Here is a 15,788-nt window from a genome sequence, read left to right as displayed (position 1 = left end):
CTAGGAGAATGCGGAAATCTTATTATGTCTTTGCTTTTGGACTTTCAAATTTAGGACTGACCACAAATTTATATGTTTCGGGTCAAAATGGCTTGTAAACAAAGTCTCTCTTTTTCTGATAAAAAGGGACACAAATACTAACTTCTTTTGAGCAAGTACCCCCCCAATAATTTTCCCCAGACGGATTGATATAATGACTTACTTTTATTCAAAGTAAAGCAGCATGGTTTGATGTAGTTAACCCGAATAACAAAAACAAGCATTCATGACCGTCAATTTAAAAAAAATGGTAAAATTTTATATTTTGCAGGAAAAATAGTAAAATTTTATATTTTGCAGGAAAAATAGTAAAATTGAATATTTTGCAGGAAGTTTATTTCTAGGGCTTTCCGACATTTGGATTTTATGGTTTTATTTTTTTCAAAGATTATATGAATTTGACAATAATAAACTTTGATAGACAGCTGTACACTTAATAAATTTTATGTGTTTTGAATTAGGAAAGAAATTATGTTATTTTGGGATGTATTGGTTTCAAAATGTCGGATCTTGGAGGCTCAGTTATTGTTGACAAAGGTCGCTATATACCTATAATTCTCTTCCATGAGACGTTTGAATAAAATCTTGATCTTGTTATACCTCTTACTATGCTTCAATCATCATCTGATCCTTAACATGGACAATTTGATTGAGAGCCTGTTTTAATTTATTTTTCTTTACTAAATTCAAATTAAATTCAATTCATTGAGAATTTCATTGATTGAGAAGAATTCAACTCATGAAGAACCTTAATTTTAATTTAAGATGAATGTAAATAGGGTATTGTCTTCGATTTTAATTGGTCAGTAATTACTTTTCTGAATTACAAATAACTTAGTCCCATATTGGGAATCAATTTCAAAATAAAAGCAGCATTACTTAAAAATGTTGTTACTAAATTCTTGCCAAAACTTACTCCTTAGCAGTGATTTCAAAGAACTCAAAACAAGCTAATCACTTGGTGTAAACCAGACCAACTGTTTGGTAAACATTTCCATTTGAAACACCAAGAATTCTAAACTAACACAGCTATTAGTTGTACAGTTCTAAAAACATAATCTTGGCCTCCTATTGGCTGATCTTCTGGAAGAGGCGGAGCTCGCTCCTGGAGAAATTGGTAATTGCTGGAAAAGAGAGTTGATAACTTACAATATTTATCTGTGCTTTATAACCCTCTAAAGATTCAAAATAGGAAAAAACGGTGAATTTATTAACAATGGTAGAATGGAAAAGGGAAAAGAAAAAGGCATTTCTAAGAGCAATTGTAAACAGTAGAAGCAACGGCAATAGATTTGAATACCAAATAGTAAACACTTATTTTTATTTGGGGTTCTTTTTCTTGTTTTCTTAAAAAAAAAGTATAAAAAGATTTGGTAGATGGGATCCATAAGAAACAAAAAATTATTTTCACCATAACCTAGCCTACATCTAAAGAATCTGTATGTTTTTTTTTATTTAAAATACGAAAATCCATTAATATCAAATTTACCCTGAAAAGTTACATGTACGCTTAGAGTCACTTAATTTATTCATTTTGATGTTAATCGGGCCTTGATCAAAACCCAACACATTTAATTAAGTGACATGTTTTGCCATCTTACTTGGATATATCCATGCTTTTCGGAATAAAAACCAAAAAGTTAATACAAATTGAATAAAAGCCGAAATTCAACTATTCAGATATCTAATTTGTCCCAGCTACTGTGGCACCTCTTCCAAATATAAAGGAAATATGATGTATTATGGTATATTTTATATGAATAAGGGAATGGGTTCTTTCTTTCCTAGCCTACCCCTAAGGGGCCAACCATCAACAAACGTATTGCCACAGCGAAGTGACACTTTCTAGCCAGTTTGTGCTACGAATCATCCATTTTCAAACAGTTCGTGGTAACGAACTGTAGTAAGGAGCGACCCGGCTCAATAGAAACCAAAACTCTAAAAAATGAAATTTTGATACCAATAGCTACATCAAAAGAATCGCATTTTAATGCTGATTTTAAATATATAAATTTCAAAAGTTACGAGCCTGAGAAAATTTGCGTCATTTTAGAAAATAGGGGGAAACACCCTCTAAAAGTCATAGAATCTTAAAGAAAATTACACCATCAGATTCAGCGTATCAGAGAACCCTACTGTAGAAGTTTCAAGCTCCTATCTACAAAAATGTGGAATTTTGTATTTTTTGCCAGAAGGCAGATCACGGATGCGTCTTTATTTTTATTTTTTATTTTTTATTTTTTTTTTTCCCCCAGGGGTGATCGTATTGACCCAGTTGTCCTAAATGTTGCGAGAGGGCTCATTCTAACAGAAATGAAAAGTTCTAGTGCCCTTTTTAAGTGACCAAAAAAATTTGAGGGCACCTAGGCCCCCTCCCACGCTAATTATTTTCCCAAAGTCAACGGATCAAAATTCTGAGATAGCCATTTTATTCAATGTAGTCGGAAAACCTTATAACTATGTCCTTGGAGATAGTTCAACCCGTGATCTGTCTTCTGGCACAAATATGAAATTCCACATTTTTGTAGATAGGAGCTTGAAGTTTGTGCTATAAGGTTCTCTGATAAGCTGAATGCGATGGTGTGATTTTCGTTAAGATTCTATGACCTTTAGGGGGTGTTTCCCCCTATTTTCCGATATAAGGCTCGTAACTTTTGATGACAAAGACTAAATTTGATAAAACTTATATATTTAAAATTAGCATGAAAACCTGATTCTTTTGATGTATCTTTTAGCATCAAAATTCTGTTTTTTAGAGTTTCGTTTACTATTGAGCTGGGTCGCTCCTTACTACAGTTCGTTACCAAGAAGTGTTTGATACGGTTAGTTCAATGAATGAACTTTTTTAGCTTGTAAAATGTTGGCTTTTATCACACTGGTCTTAGCTGAACTTTTCGTTAAGAAGTACTGATGCCAAGGCTATTTGAAAAAAAGAATGAATTTTTAACCGAAAACTTTTATTGTAAGTATTTTATTGTTTTCTTTGCTGAAGACGGCTCTTAGATATAGGGCCGAAATATTCAAATAGGTTTTGTTGGTTCACTGTCTTGGGAATAAAAAGTCCTCATTATTCTCTCTTCTGTAGTTGTAATATGGAAAGGCAGTGTGGTCTTCGTCATTATTTGACTCGACTTATTAGTTTTCAAAACTCTAGAAAATGAAATTTCGATCAATAGATGCATCAAAAGAATCAGCTTATTATGCTGATTCCAAAGATGTAGAATTCACCAAGTTTAGTGTTACCCATCAAAAGTTTCGAGCCTGAGAAAATTTACCTGATTTTTAAAATAGGGGGAAAACCCTTAAAATTCAAGAATCTCAATGAAAATCACACTGTCAGATTCAGCGTACCGAAAAACCTTACTGTATAAGTTCCAGTTTCCTATAATCAAAAATTTAGAATTTTGCTGTTTATGCCAGGAGGAGGATTGAGGGCCTACGATGGTCCGACTTCATCAGCAATGAAAAGCTTCTGCAGCTCACAAAGCAGTCTTGGTTTTCGACTCAAGCAGCCGAGCGAACCTTACGATGGTTCGGGCATCTGCTTCGAATGCCACCACATCTACCTGCAAAGGTTATCTATGACTTCGACCCTATCAAAGTTGGTTGGAAGCGACCTCGCGGCCGACCGAAGAAACGTTGGTCCGACAGCCTGTCCGAGTTCTTGGCGATGGCAAACATCAGAGAGGGCGAAGAGCAAATACTCTCCATGGACCGAAGTGGGTGGAGGAGGCAGACGTCACTCTCTACGCCGAGCAGTGCCCGGCAGGAGACTTAAGTCAAGTTAAGTCATGCCAAAAGATAGATCACGGATGCGTGTTTATTTGTTTGTTTTTTTTCCCCGAGGTCAATCATATTGAAATAATGGTCCTAGAAGATCGGGTGGGGCGCGCTCTTACGCAAATAGGAAGTTCTAGTACTCTTTTTAAGTTATAATAAAGATTGGAGGGCATATGGCCCTCCTGCCACACCCATTCATTTCCTAAGATTATCTGATCAAAACTTTGAGATAGCCATTTGATTCATTATAGTTGAAAGACCTAATAACTGTGTCTTAAGGGTTAAAATGACACCCCACAGTTCGTGGGGAGAGGCCTGTTGGTTATGAAATTTACCTATCGTTTACGTAAAGTATCTGTTGTAGGGAAGTATACAGACATCTTTTGGGGGTATTTTATGATTGGGGTGGATTTCTATTGGGATAATATTCCTCAAAGAGGGAAATTCCCAGGAATGAGGTGAAATTTCCAGAGAAAATTTTCCCTGGGGGGATTAGGCAGAATTTTTATACGAAATTATTGTCTTACATTATCTTTGTCAACTCGATTTTTGATGTACAGACGTTCATTGGGAAATTATGGGGGATTTCTGGAATAATTTCTACGGAAGGGGGCATTTCTGGAGTGACTGAGGAACCGATTAGAGATTCAAGTCTTTTTCAAATGGAAATATGCAAGGACAATTTTTCAGGCTGAATCGTCTGCAAGATATTCTACAGGGAGGGGGATTTTCAGTGAGGATGGAACTGTCAGGAGGGGAATTAACAGAAGCGGTCAGGGTGTTCCTTACTTTGGATGAAATTATCACGGAGGAGTTTTCAGTAAGTGGGGGATATTTCATGGAGGCTGAGCCAGATTTACCTGTATTATTTGAAAAACGAACAAAAATTAAATTTAAAAAACATGTTTTTCCAACTGAAAGTAACGAGCTACATGAAACCTCAAAACGGGCAGAAATTAATCCGTATATGAAGGGTTGCCCCCTGCTCAATTCCTTTGTCTTTACGCTAGAGTTTGAATGTTTGTCCCTATTTTTAAGAACGGCTACTGAAGCACAGGGGTCATTTTATTAGAATACGAAGCTTTTTTAAAAGTGCTTACAGCTTTAGCAAGGTATTGAGGAGGGAGAAACCATTCATATACGGAATAATATCTGTTTGGTTCGAGTTTTAATATTGCTCCTTACTTTCAGTCAGAAAATATGTTGTTGTTTTTTTTTATTTAGTTATCTATCAGATCAGTAGGTCAAAGGTGTCCAGGGAGGACAGGATTTGTATCATAATTGTTGAAAAATGTCTTATAATGCAGCAGGAAAATGGATTTAGAGCGAATGTCTTCCATATTATTTCGGCCTTAATTTGATTTTAACTTCTTTCAGGTTCACCTCCCGGATGGAACTCAAACGCCTTTCCTGACGTAAATAAATTTATTTAAACTAAATAATAAATTGTAAAGGTTTCAGCCATGAGCCGAAGAAGCTGAAAGTTGCATATATTTTGTCAGCATTTTTGTGAAATTTATTTGATTTTTTTCAAATAAATGATTTTATCTGGTGTTCATTGTTCAAAGACTAGAAAGGAAGATCGAATTTCTAAAACGAAATAAGATTATAAACCTAGTAAATCATACAGCTTCCATTGTCTGTGACTAGAAGACAAGTAACAATGAGAATCAATACACGCAAGGCTGCCGTCTAGCCGCACATGGGCCCGGCTTGCTATATCAAGATGAGGCTCATATTGCCTGATGTTAGAAGGCGAACGACAATGAGAATCAAAATATACAAGTCTGCCGTTTAGCTTTGCCGGGACACGGCCTTGAAATCAGCTACATAGTTGTTTTTTTTTTATTTAGGTTAAATGCGAAGCATTATGGGTTATAAAGTCATCTTTTTGAGCAGACATTATAATAAAGAACGAACTCTAGTCCATAGCACTTCCCTACCTCACGAAGGATGACAGGTATCCTGATTGCAGTAGCTATTGGTTGCAGGTGGCTGTAACCTAGTAAAAGGCAAACCATATCCCATAGTAACCAGTTAACCAATAGCCAAGTAACCAATACCGGTGTTCAGTTATATATGTAAATATACGTGTACATTCCCTTCCTTATGTCAGTGTACCAGTGTTCAATTCCATGTGTATATGTACCAGAGTTCAGTTCTATAGGGTGACTGACATTTACCCCCTCCCTTCCAGCGTTTTCGCCTCCAGAAAATACAAACGCTCCTGCAGAAAATGCCCTCCCCGGAATACCCCCAGGAAATACCCCCTATAGGAAATACTCCCACAGAAATAAAATGGAAAACATCCTCCCTTCCCCTGGAAAATACGTCCCGTTTTAAGATAACTCCTTCCAAAAAATACCCCTCTCACCCCTGGAAAATTCCCCCCGTGGAAAATAAGGCTTTCCAAATTCGAGAATTTTATTAGAGTTTTTTTCTGTAGGGGAAAGGAAATTTGGTACTTGTGTATTATATACCACTCACTCAAGTTCTTACTGTGTAAAACTCGAGAACAAACTGGTTTCTTCGTTAGTTTCTTTCAGCTTAGCGTGAAACAAGACAAAGACAAGTGACAGAATAGATGGGAAATATATAGTTTGGCCTATATATTTGCACAGAATAAGGGGAGTAAAGTATGTGAACAGTTTGAAGGCAAAAAACAATTCTTACTTCATAGTATGCAGAATATTGTACCCGGAAAATGTATGCATACTTCCCAATAACAAATACTATGCGTAAAAAGGGCAAATTTTGTAACTCAAAGATCTTTCCCCCGGGCTGTGGGGGTAATTATATCTCCAAAGGTATATTTATTTAGCCTTTCGACTATGCTGAACATAGTAGCTATATCAAAATTTTGATCTGATGATTTTGAGAAAAAAGAGACGTGAGAGGGGGCCTATATGTCCTCCAATCTTTTTGGTCGATTAAATTGGGTGCTAAAATTTTAATTTCTATTTGAAAAAACCCTCTTACAATATTCTAGGACTACTGGGCCGATTCAATTACCCCTGGAAAAAAAAACAACAAATAAACATACATCTATGATCTTTCTTCTGGCAAAAAAACACAAAATTCCACCATTTTTGCAGAGAGGAAATTGAAACCTCTATAGTAGGATTCTCTGATACGCTGAATCTGAAGATGGGATTTTCATTAAGATTCTTTGACTTTTAGGGAGTGTTTCCCCCTTTTTCAAAAATGAGACAAATTTTCTCAGGCTCGTAGCCTTTGATGGACAAGGCTAAGCTTAAAAATAACTTATACATTTGAAATTAGTATAATAAGCCACTTTTTTAAACATATCTAAGTTTGGTTCTTTAGAGTGTTGGTAACACTTGAGCCGGGTCGCTGCTTACTTACAGTTCACCACCAGGATCTGTTTGATGTACCAGCGGTCAGTCCTATCTCTAAATGTACCATTGTTCTGTCTTGTGTATAAATTTTTACATACCAAAATATGATTTTTTTTTTAAATAATAAAGGAGGTGAAAACGTTAATTGCTCCACAATTGTATGGGATAATTTTTTACATGTCAATATCATAAATACCACAAACTGAATGGTATATTCATATTTAAAGTTGCCAGAGTACAGTGAAGAAAGGATTGTCCCTTGACGCTGATGGATTCGAGTTCAATGGTACTCTGTGGTAACAATTAGTATCTTTCGAAAGGAGTATGTGCTGCTGCAGGGATACATGGCAACAGCAGTCTTTGCTATTGTCTTTAAACTTTTCAAACATGGATACTTCAAATGATTGATAATATTTTATATGAGAGATAGAGGATTGTTAAGTAGGCAAGTAAACAATTGGCATGGGTCTCAGCTCGCTCCAATCGAAAACTTTATCCGAATTTTTGCATTCTCTTTGGAATAATGTTTTGAAAAGATCTCGAATAAAGTTGTAATTAGGATTTTCGTCAAATTATAGATCGCAGATTTTTTTTTTTTTTATATTTTTGCAAGTTCTTCAGGAAGTGCTTAACTTAACTTGGGATGTCGCTCTGTGCTGTCAGTTTTTTTTTTCTATATTCTTAAGTCGGCCTACTCTTTTTTTTAAGTTTTTGTCTGCAAGCTTTGTCATGGTAAGGAGCCTTTGATGAAATAAATTAGAGCATAAATAAAAGATTCTAGATTATCACGTCGGCTTACTTCAAGGCCTTTTACAGCATTGTCTGAGGCAAAATGTGAAATTACTATATCACTGGTCTTCTTGAATGGAATGCGTCAAAGTACATTTTTGAAATGCAAATGTTTGTGGCATATGCTACTTGGCTCTTTTCTCCATAAACGCCTAATACGAAAATCGTTGAGTGTACATTCCCGTGCAATACTTGAATACTTGAAGCACTACTTGAATCACTGAATCTACTGAATCACTTCACTGAATCACTTGAATCTACTTGAAGCAATACTTGAAGCACTGAAACCCTGTGTCGAAACAAAATCGTTGCATACCTTGACACCCCTTTTAATCTGGATTATATTTAAAAGTTTGCCTTCCCCTCCCAATTTTGAAAATAAAATCCTTTTTAAATTTACCCTAATTAGCGTCTAAATTTTTAACTGCCAACCCACTACCCCTCCTAATACTTATACAGTTTTTTTTTTACAATACTGTCCACCCAATCCATAAACACACCCTTAAATTGTGTAAGTTCTTACAAAGCGTTTGCATGTCAGTTTGCTCATAGTGCGACTAAAATTCATTATACTTTTCTTTTTAATAAGTGACAATTTGCAAGATGTGTGCCTTAATACCTACGCTCCCACCCCCATTCTGTCTTTCATTGCCCACATAGGAGTGCACAATGTCCACTGGATCTGTCATGAAGCTAGCCGCCATAAGTAGATTGAATGGATCCCCAAACTCAGTCCTATTATCATATCTATTATGCAAGGTAGAGTTTGAAAGGAAAAATTCTGGCAATACGGAGGGCATTCCAGGATTTTCATGTCCTGAGCTACTTTTTCCTGCTTCACCTTCATTATTTATGATACGGATGTTTCGTGGGGTGAAATCCCCAAGCTCACTTAACAAATCCTCAAGAGTATCAGGAATGAGGTGGTCAGCCAAACCAAAACCACCTTCTAATACACTTTGGTTTTCAAGGATACTCAGCCTGTTGTACAATGCCCTGTTGAAAGAAGGGATAAAAACCCCTGGTGAAATATTTGGGAGTGTTTCACCACTTGCCTCTCCAAAAAGTCCTCTAATAGTTTATCCAGCCAATCTGGGCCCTGTTCTATCTCGAATTTGACATGGAGATGATCACAAAATGATGATATTGGAGAGAAAAGTGGTATTTTTATCGAACAGTTCGTGGTAATGAACTGTAGTAAGGAGCGACCCGGCTCAATAGTAACCAAAACTCTCAAAAATGGAATTTTGATACCAATAGCTACATCAAAAGAATCGCATTTTAATGCTGATTTTAAATATACAAGTTTCATCAAGTTTAGTTTACTCGTCAAAAGTTATGAGCCTAAGAAAATTTGCCTTATTTTAGAAAATAGGGGGAAACACCACCTAAAAGTCATGGAATCTTAACGAAATTCACACCATCAGATTCAGCGTATCAGAGAAACCTGTTGTAGAACTTTCAAGCTTCTATCTCCAAAAATATGGAATTTTGTATTTTTCGCCAGAAGGCAGATCACGGATGTGTGTTTATTTGTTTTTTTTCCCAAGGGTGGTCGTATCGATCCAGTGGTCCTAGAATGTTGCGAGAGGGCTCATTCTAACTGAAATGAAAAGTTCTAGTGCCCTTTTTAAGTGACCAAAAAATTGGAGGGCACCTAGGCCCCCTCCCACGCTAATTAGTTTTCCCAAAGTCAACAGATCAAAACTCTGAGATAGCCATTTTATTCAGCTTAGTCGAAAAACCTTATAATTATGTCTTTGAGGACCACTTACTCCTCCAAAGTCCCCGTGGGAGGGGTTACAAGTTACAAGCTTTGACCAGTGCTTACATATAGCAATGGTTATTGGGAAGTGTACACACGTTTTCAGGGGGATTTTTGGTTGGGGAGGGGTTGAGAAGAGGGGGATATGTTGGGGGATATGCTTGGGGAACTTTCCATCGAGGAATTCCTCACATGGGAAGAAAATTTCCATAAAGGGAGCGCAGGACTTTCTAGCATTATTTCGTTTTCAACTGGAAGTAAGGAGCCGCATTAAAACTTAAAACGAACAGAAATTATTACGCATATGAGGGGCTCATCTCCTCCTAATACTTCGCTCTTTACGCTAAAGTATTTTTAGTAATTTCAACTATTTATTCTACGGGTTTTGGGATTCAGGGGTTAAAATTTAAGCTTTAGTGTAAAGAGCGAGGTACTGACGAGTGGGTAAACGAAACGAGCAGTTACATAGATCCTATTTATTTGCTAATCCCAATATTATTTTCACCACTAATGTCATCGCGCTGGACAAGGGTTTTTTCCAAACCACTGACCCAACCCAAGGCATCTGTTTTGATATATTGACTATTACTTCACAACTAGATAGCTTAGGGACTGAGTGTTCAAAATGGCATCAGAGATGTCTTCTTATTTACCTTATCCATCTCCAACACCGTCACGCTTGCCCAGTCCCAAATACGGCTTGATAACTAGACTATAGTTTCGTAAACAGATATGGTAAAACAGTATTATATTAACAATATGGAGCATTTTTAAGGGGGGTTAAAAAAAATTTCTGTTGAGAGGTTCAGCTTTGGATCGCACAGGTGACCTCTAGATGTTTAACTAGATGTCCCCTGTGATGACCTGGTTTCCTAAACCTGAAAATTGTCGAAAATTGTCCAAGGTAAAATGGTATCAGTGAATTTCTAACAATTTTTACTTAAAGAATTTATCTATGTCAACTTTTCTTATTTGGAAAGTGCTTATTGTAGCATTTTTTTTCTTTATTTTACCTCCTGTAATTAATTTTTCGCTTCTACTAGTTATAATGAAATTTCAGGCAGTTTTGTAAAATATTGCTAGTAACGTAAACCCACGCCGAATTTATTATTAATATTAATTTCAATTCCAGTACAATTTTTTTCATAATTATAATGGATGTGCTACCCGTAAGGTCAAAGGTCAATGGGTGTATAGCATATAATTAATATAGAGAAAACAGCAGTGATTATGCTCACTCCAAATTTGCTAGCTTCCAATGATCTTATTTTTGCAATCTACCCTCCTTCGTGTTTTTCCAGAATTTTTTCTCTTCATTTCTTTCCAACAGTTTTTTCTTGAAGATTTGTTTGACTATTTCGAAAAATTTGTCCAATCATACGTATGTGTCTTGCCTCCTTATTTCGTCGCAAATTTTTACTGTGAACTATATATCTATTTTCACAATCTGTGTAATGTTTTTTAGGGATGGTGTGTCTTTTTTCTTTATCAATACACATCAAAAACGTGTTCTTCTAATGCTTATTAGAGATGTATAAAAATTTATTTAGTTTATGTCAAAAGTTACAAAACAAATATTAATTACTGAATTGAAACTGTGACATCAATTATACCAGACTCGTTTTGGTTCGGAAACAAGTTTGTAAATGAATAGGCTATCTGCCTTTTTGAAGGGCTATTAAATTTACGCTATATAATTTTAATAAGGAAATGTATATGCATTACTTGTATATGAAGAAAGTTTTGATTTTATTAACACGTAATATTAAGAAAACCGTAAAATTCTCAAGACATTAGCGCAGAAACGTTGGCCAATTTCAAAGTATATTTATTCGATTTATTTTTTATTTTTCTGGATTAACCTAATCAATTATTAAACGGCTTTGAACACTGCTTGCTCTTCCTATATCAGTCCTTTGCAGCTCTTCAGGGCTACGAACTCTCATTTTTTTTTCTTTCCTGTAGCATTCTCTTTGTAGTTCTTTGTAGTTTCTTTGTAGTTCTTGACGTTTTATTTTCTGCCTTAGCCCTTTATTTACTTGAGCAGCCGAATTCGGTACTTGTGTTTGAGTTTCTCGATTTTATCCTTTCTCCATATCTTGTCTCTTAAACTCACTTTTATGGAGTTATGAGACACGCCTGTTTCTGTAGAATAGCTCTCTGTTTTGCTGGCAACTGGCTATTTTCTTGTTTTTGACATTTGTTTAGCTAACAATTTTGTGGTAAAGCCACTGGTGACTCTAACGTGTGAAGTTTTGAAAAGTCCCTTGCTTCTTTTGGTTTATCCTCTTATCTATTTCTATGCTTGTCCCAATTAAGTAGTTTCTCTTTCCCACATTTTGGACAAATGAACATCTTTGTTACTTTTAGATCCTTTTCTTGGATAGCTAGGTTGTTTTTGGAGGTTTCTTCTCTGTCACTTTCATCGCCAGTGCCAGATGGAGATTTGACCTTATTTATTTCCTCTTGTCACGGCTAGAAAGATTTTAGCCAAGAAATGGTCAAATAGTCCTTCCACGGGTCCCTAGTATTTTGATCATAATAATGTCAATAGATTGACATGATTTTCTTATGTGTATCGGGGCAACCACCTCTATTTCTTCTTCTTCTGAGGAAAGAGGCTCAGATTAAAGAAAAATTCTTTCTTCATTCGGTTATCCTCTACTATTTCTTCAGACTGCTTTTCTTTTTGCTTTAATACGTATGTTAGATTATTTGATAGATGCTTGATCAAACAGTTCGTGGTAACGAACTGAAGTAAGGAGCGACCCGGCTCAATAGTAAACGAAACTCTAAAAAACGGAATTTTGATGCTAAAATATACATCAAAAGAATCGGATTTTCATGCCAATTTTAAATATATAAGTTTCATCAAATTTAGTCTTTGTCATCAAAAGTTACGAGCCTGAGAAAATTTGTCTTATTTTGGAAACTAGGGAAAAACACCCCCTAAAAGTCATAGAATCTTGTCCCCTCAGCAATCCTTCGCTCTTTACGCTAAAATTTGACTCTTTGCCACAATTCTGCTTTTTAAAACAATTAAAAGCTTTAGCGTAAAGAGCAAAGGATTGCGGAGGGGACAACCCATTTCATATACGGAGTAATTTCTGTTCGTTTTAAGTTTTAATGTCGCTCCTTACTTTCAGTTAAAAAAAAACTAGTTTCTTTTGTTATGTAATTATCCTAAAAGGACCATCCCATTTCAGTTTTAACATTTTCGTTCCCTCAAGATTTTTTTGGAATGTATACAAGGTCTCCAAAAATGTGTTGTATTGTATACCTACTTTTTCGTCGTATTTGTCTTTCTGAGTTGTCTTTGCACTTTCCTTTACGTGATCCAAGACTTATTGAAGCGTACAAGAATTTACTTTTTATAGTGCTCTCGTTTTGTTTAAAATTCGTGAATATACCGGGTTTATGGCCAAAAAGATATAAGTTAAATTGTTACCCCAGTTTTTGGTTCTTATTTCGGGTGTATACTTAGTATGTACGCTAGTTCTGTGTGTTTGTGTTCGATTTTCCCGTTGGCAGAAGCCATTTAAGGAGAGGTAAACCGCTGTTTTATTCCCTGGTGCTCAGATATTTCGTATAACAATCTTGATCAAAACTTAGTCCATTGTCACTGAGGAGGATCTTGGGGAAAATTCCATGTTCCAGAAATGGTTTGTTTACTAAGAGCTTCCCTATCGTTTTGAATTATCTTTAATAGGGAAAGCGTAAAGGCACGAGTCGAAATTTAGTTATACCTTGTCTTTTCTCAGATTGGATAATATTAAATATGTGATACCCTTCTCAATTGCTACAGTTTGACTTTCCACGAAAATTGAGGGATGATCTTTTACGGCATATCTTCCTATTTTTCTGTTGATTTTTTTACCCTCATTTGTATCTGACGTTGCTAAAACTTGAGCCGTGGTTCTTCTCTCAATGGTTATTTTTCTGTCTGATTTTAAATTGTATTTGGGGTTTTCACTGCTATTATCTTTCGTTGCACATATTTTTAGTTGTTTTTTGTCTTGTTATGACATCATTATTTGTTATTGAATCTCATAGGATCCCACATTTTCTTATTGTGTCTACTTCTATAATGTAAGGAAATAGCATCAGTTTACGTATTATCACTATTACCGTTCTTTCTGTATTTCCTGTACTAAATTTTCAAGGACATTCTAAAAGGAAAAAGGCATTCTGATATCTGCTAAGATTATTTTTTACACCATGAGGAAACTTCCAAGGAACTTCGTCTCAAATTAAGGATTTTGAAGCGCTCTGTATCAAGTAAAAACTGTAAATTTTGAAATCACTCGATTTTAATGCAAGGTATAAATGACAAATCATTATTTATCTTAAACTATATATGCAACATTTTGAAATATATATGGGTCTTGAAAAAGGTATAGCACTGGTGACTTTTACAGGCTGGTGTCTCCGTTTCCGTTTAGATGCCCACTATTATTTGGTCAAAAGTTTTGGAGCTTTTCCCAGGTTTCTTCAGTGCTATTGGTTTGACCTAGGGCATGGTTTACTGTCTTATTTCTAGGTATATATTCAGGTGTGTTATTCGGTACTTGCAAAGCATTATTTGTTCTTTGCCTTCCTAAATTCCTTGCCACCTTGTGGTCGGAACTGCTTTCTTGTCTTGTATGGTGCCCTTTCTTTTTTGTATTCTACGCCAACAATCTGCCACATTGTGATTCGGTTTGCCACAGTAATAGCAATTAAATCTTTCCATATATTGTTATATATAAACAATATAAACATATAAACAAAACAATCCCATCAAAGACGCAAAAATGAAACTCGAACGATGGAAGGAATATTTTGAAGATAAATTAAATCCGCAAATCATTGCCGATCCCAGCACCCTAAACTCCTTCCCCATTAATGATCGAGAACCTCCACCACCACTCTTAAAATCAGAAACTGAGGCAGCGATAAAATCCCTGAAACGAGGGAAGGCCCCAGGACCGGACGGTATCACTGCTGAACTAATTAACATTGACTCAGAGGACGTCGTCGAATTGCACAACAAAGTTGTGTCAGCCGCATGGTCAACGGGCCACGTCCCACAGCTATGGTGTAAGGCAGCAAAGGTCCCAATCCACAAAGAAGGCTCAAGAAGAGAGTGTGAGAACTACCGCCCGATCAGCTTGACCAGTCATCAAACTAGAATACTGACCAAAATTCTCCTACGTAGAATCCAAGCAATTATAGCCTCCGTTCTGGGTGAATACCAAGCTGGCTTCCGACCTGGACGATCGACCATTGACCAAATCTTCACCGTTCGTCTGCTCATGGAACGCTTTGTCGAGTTCAACAGAGACGTATATCATTTCTTTATTGACTTTCGGCAAGCCTTCGATTTAATCTGGAGGAAAGGTCTGTGGCACATCCTAAGACATTACGGTATCCCCGACCAAATCGTCACGATTATTGAGAATATATACAGCCAATTCAGAAGCCGGATACTCACCATTGATGGACTCTCTGATGAATTCTCAACATCCTCGGGAGTTTTACAAGGATTTATTCTGTCGCCCCACCTGTTCAACCTGTTTCTTCACGCCATACTGTCACTGATACCAGACGAACATGGAGCCAAAATAGGTGGAGTCCTAGTAAACAAGCTCGCCTATGCTGACGACATTGACCAGCTCTCTACGACGGCCGCTGATCTCCAAAGATAAGCAGACTGTCTCAACGAAGCCACAAAACCTTTTGGCATGCAAATTAACGCCATAAAAACGAAAGTTATGGTCACGTCACGCCAAAATCAAGCAGCTACTCCTTCCATAATGATTGACGGCCAGCCAGTTGAAATGGTCGACCAATTCGTCTACCTGGGCAGTCTCCTCATAGCGGACAATTGTCATACCTCCGACATCAAACGCCACCTAGCTCTTGCTAGCTCCAGTTCAACTTTTCAACAGCCTGATTGTGCCAATTGCTATATATGGGTGTGAGACCTGGACCCTGAAGATCGAAAATGATCGCAACCTACTTGCATTCGAGATGAGATGTCTCCGTCGCATCGCAAGAATCACCTACACTGAACA

At 36.5% G+C, this 15,788-nt stretch overlaps 1 protein-coding gene and 1 long non-coding RNA gene across 5 annotated transcripts in view; one reads left to right on the top strand and one right to left on the bottom strand.

Annotated features, from left to right (window-relative positions):
* Positions 1 to 1,076, bottom strand: part of LOC136025043 (forkhead box protein I3-like) — a 74,322-nt gene extending 73,246 nt beyond the window's left edge. The window contains exon 1 of one of the 2 annotated variants that reach the window (XM_065700717.1): positions 956 to 1,076. The gene's annotated coding sequence lies outside the window, so the exon portion shown is untranslated. Of the gene's footprint in view, positions 1 to 918 lie in introns of both variants that reach the window. The other variant, XM_065700726.1, reaches the window with a different exon arrangement.
* The window catches only part of LOC136025051 (uncharacterized), a 70,553-nt gene extending 65,176 nt beyond the window's left edge, over positions 1 to 5,377 (top strand). For all 3 annotated transcript variants that reach the window (XR_010617007.1, XR_010617009.1, XR_010617005.1), the window contains one exon: positions 5,197 to 5,377. This is a non-coding gene — a long non-coding RNA (uncharacterized LOC136025051). The remainder of the gene's footprint in view (positions 1 to 5,196) is intronic.
* Positions 5,378 to 15,788: the final 10,411 nt, after the last annotated feature.

Source organism: Artemia franciscana, chromosome 1 (genome assembly GCF_032884065.1).
Source record: "Artemia franciscana chromosome 1, ASM3288406v1, whole genome shotgun sequence".
Taxonomy (NCBI): Eukaryota; Metazoa; Arthropoda; class Branchiopoda; order Anostraca; family Artemiidae; genus Artemia; species Artemia franciscana.
The sequence above is the reverse complement of the archived record's forward strand: the minus strand, read 5'-3'. Positions and strand labels throughout refer to the sequence as shown.